This window comes from Physella acuta, unplaced genomic scaffold, assembly GCF_028476545.2.
Source record: "Physella acuta isolate Inbredline_101_S28 unplaced genomic scaffold, ASM2847654v3 ptg000271l, whole genome shotgun sequence".
NCBI classification, from domain to species: Eukaryota; Metazoa; Mollusca; class Gastropoda; family Physidae; genus Physella; species Physella acuta.
Genome location: NW_026731790.1, coordinates 966,731 through 971,681, shown reverse-complemented (window position 1 = coordinate 971,681; position 4,951 = coordinate 966,731). Strand labels below are relative to the sequence as shown.

Here is a 4,951-nt window from a genome sequence, read left to right as displayed (position 1 = left end):
TTGTTATCAAGGGAAGGAACCTATAAAATAAAACAAAATGGTCAAATTTTTATGCTTAGTAAAACACTTGAATTATAAATGTAAATGCTATTATATTATTTCTAAGAAGATAATATTTATTATTGGCAAATGGAATCAATTTTATGTCTGTTAAAAAAGGTCATGTATTTTTTTTTCCATTCTGCTTTTAAATCAAAACATTAGCTATAATAAGTGCCCAACGTATAGACGCATGATTATTCAGATTAAATATACATTGCACTCTCTATTGATATTTATTTATATATTTAATTTCTGTTATAAACTATCGCTGTTATGGATATTCAATTTGTAGACGTTTTATTTATTCGGATTAATCTATAATAAAAGTCCACTGTTCGTCAATGTGTTAACAAATTATTCGTCAGCCTTACCAAGTAAAAACATGTGTAGATACAAACAACCTTATGTACGTAACTGATATGTTATACAAAAATGAAATAGCTTTTAAACGAGAAACAAAAAAAACATATGTTTTTACACGTCGGGACTGTATCGTTTTTTCAGCTATTATTTCGTTTATTTCATCTTGTAAGGTCTCAATAGTGTTGGAGGGCAAGAGACGACGAGATTTCATTAAAACTCAGCACACATGTTTACAATATTACATGTATTGTGAAAGATTTAACAATTGTTGTATACTGTTAAATGTGATAAACTTTATATGCTCCTCTTATAGCCATATAGTATGCCGCCATGATAGTAGGTGAAACACTGTTGAAATTATTTTGTTTCCTTGTAATTCAGTATTTGAATACATTTGAATAGGGTGTCCATTCAATATATTTTATTATTGTTCTAAAGTTATAGTTATTTCTACGAGCAACTTTCCCTAACTTTAATCAGGTACTCATAATAATTGGGTGGACTCAGGGACAATATACCGACCCGACTCGATTCCCGATTCGAACTCGAGACTTTTAGGTTAGAAGCAATAAACTTTACCGTTCGACCTTAACATCTCATGTTAATTACCTAATTAAGTATTCCTTATACTGTATTACAATGATAACTATCTATAAAGTTTTACTTGAGACAAAGTCAGGGGGATATGTGTTGAAGCCAAGTGATAAACTTTTTATTCTCCTCTTATAGTGTGCCGCCTTGATATTAGGTAAAGTATTATTATTTTGTTCTGCTGTAATTTTGTACTAATTAAACAATAAGTATGCATACAAATATTTTAACTAAATAGATTTTCAACCCATGCCAGCACATTGTGTATATAGACAAACAAGTTATATAAAAAGGTTTAACACATTATTTACTAATGGATTAAAAAACAAGAACATTTAGTATAGTCTAATATGATCGCAGAAACATATCAGTCTTCATATTTAAAACACGTTTATTTGAAGCACTAGCATAGTACTTTGTATTACACAATATACAAACATATTTTTCCTTATTGTCGAATTGCCGCCTCACTTGATCGTTTAAAGCGCCACTGTCAGCCTGGTATAAAACACAACTGACAAGGTAGAGGCCATCAACTGGTGCAGTGAAGATGCTTGTATTTGGGTCGTAATGACCTGAGTTATGGCCTGGTATAAAACAAAACTGACAAGGTAGAGGCCATCAACTGGTGCAGTGAAGATGTTTGTATTTGGGTCGTAATGACCTGAGTTTTGGCCTGGTATAAAACAAAACTGACAAGGTAGAGGCCATCAACTGTTGCAGTGAAGATGCTTGTATTTGGGTCGTAATGACCTGAGTTATGGCCAACGACTGGACATACAATAATTAGTGAGCTGCCATCCTCACTGTTATAAGCAGTGAATCATGTACTGCAACTGTGATTCTTTTCACAACTTGTTTTATTTATTTTCGCAGCCATGTTCGAATATTCTTTAGTTAAGCTTTTCATTATTGGTTTCTCTTTGAGCTATTGTTTTGGTAAAAGTTTCCTTCAACTTTTTTATTGGACCATTATATCAGCAATTCGCAGGTCATCTCATTATTTTAATTTAATTGTTTAAGTTCTCCAGTTAAATAAATATTATTTGTTCTTGTAAATTATGAATTGTTTTATATGTTTCTTATGTTAGATCTTCAATTGATATAGCAAGCAATGAAAAATATATAATTGTTTGTTAAACATCCTAATTTATAAAAGGCCATGTGCGCTCTTCTCTCTCTCTCTCTCTCTGTCTGTCCGCAAAATATTTTCGCCGGACATCACGTCAGAAACGGCAGCGATATATGCAGAACTTTATACGGACTTTTGTTGAAAATAATATGTTAGATGTTTTAAATGTATAACCACAATTTTAGTTAAAGAAGAAAAATAAAAATTAAAGGCGTATTCGAATGTAGAGAAACAGTATTATTTATGCAACCGGAAAAGCATTAATATATGTGAAAAAGAACGCATAAAACTGTGACGTCACTATTGCTTATACATTAACTAATGACGTCATCTGCCGTGTTTAGAATGAAAAGAAATGAACTATTTCATTCAAATTTGATTTAGATCTACGTACACTATGAAATGTATACAATACAATTTTTCTGGCCTAAACTCATAAAATTTATTTTATGTATTTGGATTCTAGATCTAGAGATTCTAGATCTAGACTAAATCTAAATCTAAATCTACGCAATAACTAGATCTATACGTAGACGCTAAGATCTAGATTTAGACTCTAACTTCTCTAAAATCAATTCCAAAAATAACTCCCACCCAACGATTGATTGGTTTATGTCCCATTATTGTCATGTGACTTTGAGGTCATAAAAATGGTGATAAACATGTTTTTTTTCAAGCACAATAGCATTTTATATCAAAATAAATGATGAATTAATCATAATCTGCAAAAAAATATTATTAATTTTAAACTTATTATATATTTTCGAGTACGAAAATTAATGCTATCGCGTGATCGGCGAGACGCCGCCATCTTGCCGACTTTGCATTCATCCTCGGTCAGACCTCATGGAAAATGGAATTAGATTCTAATTATCTGCGTGAAAATGATTTAGATTCAAGTAACGAAGAAGTGTAAGACCTTACTGATGTCCTAGACACTGGAGATAATGAAAATACAGTTTTGAACACTATTTTGAACTCTTTCTCTACACATCGTAAGTAACTCAGTTTTTATCGTTTTTTTCCTACTAATTTTTTGGCGATTTTTATAAATTTTTCTTTTTAATGATATTAATTAGATATAAATGTGTAGTTAAAAGAACACTTCAATCATTTTACTATGTAACTAGCCTAGTTTCAGTTCATAGTATATGACAATTATTAAATAATAGTAGTATTGGTAGCAGTACTGTCTACCGTCTAGAATGTAAACACAAATCAGCTGATCTTACATGACTGTAATAAAAACTCAGTTTTCTTTTGTTACAAACAGTACTAACTTATTATAAATCACCTAACATTTATGATGAAATTATTATATGTGAAAATATTAAATAGAATCCATAATTTAAATATTTACCATTTTTTCTTTTCAACAGAACTGAGAATTTATAAAGGAAAAAAAGGAGTGAATGGGTATCCCTTATCAACTGGGACTGTTACCTCCTGAGAAAGAACCAGGAATTCAGCTGGCTGAGATGAGGACAGGAGACAGTACAATGAAGTATATGTTTACTCAAACCTATTGTGTTTGTAAACTCTACAGTGGATATTGTGACATACATTATGTCAATTTACCAATGGATATGTAAAGCGACGCAGATCACCTATCTGTCTCGGGATGGTTTAATTCGACACCTGATTAAATCTTACAGGTTTTATGGACTTATAATACGTTCTGGGGATTATCAACACTCATTTTGACAGATTCTGAAGCAAGAATTTACTCTATGCTCTACAATGGACTGCGGCTCAAGTTTTCATATCACGCTATTGCTTCAAAGGTGTCGTGCTTTTTTAAAGATGTACTATCAAGATACTGAACATACAGAGGACATATTATACAAATAATGCTCCCAACTTACATCAAAATTAAGTGCAGTAAATTGTTGTAGCTTTATATATTTCCATAGATAAGACAAAGGTTAGAAAGAATATTTTTCTTGACAATACATTATCATGCTTATGATTGTGGATAAGCCAACAGTAGGGTATGCAATTATGAGCTTTTGGCTGATCACTGACAGGTTACACATATGGTTTTGTTTTTTTATATTTTATTATTCTGGTCAGTGGGCCAGATGGGTTAGCTTATGTGGTGGATAGAAGTGATCAGTTAATAAAACTGTAATGTCCTTCGGTAAACAATTAAGTACTAGTAGTGTACTAGAACTAAATTTTTTTCACCTTTGAGATATAACTAAAGTTAATTTCTGTATTTTACTTCAAGATTATTGAGAAAAGAATCCAGATATCTTAGGAAAAAAAATTCCAACATGGTATTGCCAATTACACTCTTTAAAAGTTAGTTGGAAAGTTAGGTAATATTTCACTTAACCATACTGTTTCTTTGGCTTGTAAGCCACCATTATTTTCCAACCATTCTATGAACCATACTATATCAGATTAGAATGAGGATTTTAAATTGTTATTGTATTGATAAAACAATATTAAAATATAAGTTAAGTGTAGATAAGTGTATATGATACACTTTATGTTTACAAAAAGAAGGAAATTGTTTGTTTAGTTATCATGTGTGTTCGCATTATTTATTAATTGAAGATCATTAAAAGCATCTGTTTTAATGTAATAAGAAGCACTGTAGATATTACAATTTGATTATTTCATTACATTGACTTATGTGTGTGTTTGATTACATGTTAACCTATGTTTGCCACTTTTAGAGTAAAAATGTTTGCGGAGAGGTCCAAATCATGTAAAGATCATCATAAGATCAATTAATTTGTGAAAAATCCATTTCTTGGCACAGTGCATTCAAAATTGTCACATTTATGCATATATGGATGTAAGTCAATAAAATAT

General features: G+C 30.8%; 1 long non-coding RNA gene across 1 annotated transcript; it reads left to right on the top strand.

Moving 5' to 3' along the window:
• The first annotated feature begins 2,723 nt into the window (after positions 1-2,723).
• LOC131939259 (uncharacterized) lies at positions 2,724-4,576 on the top strand. Its single transcript, XR_009386397.1, has 2 exons — positions 2,724-3,123; positions 3,508-4,576. It is a non-coding gene; the product is annotated as an uncharacterized LOC131939259 (long non-coding RNA).
• The last annotated feature ends 375 nt before the right edge of the window (positions 4,577-4,951 follow it).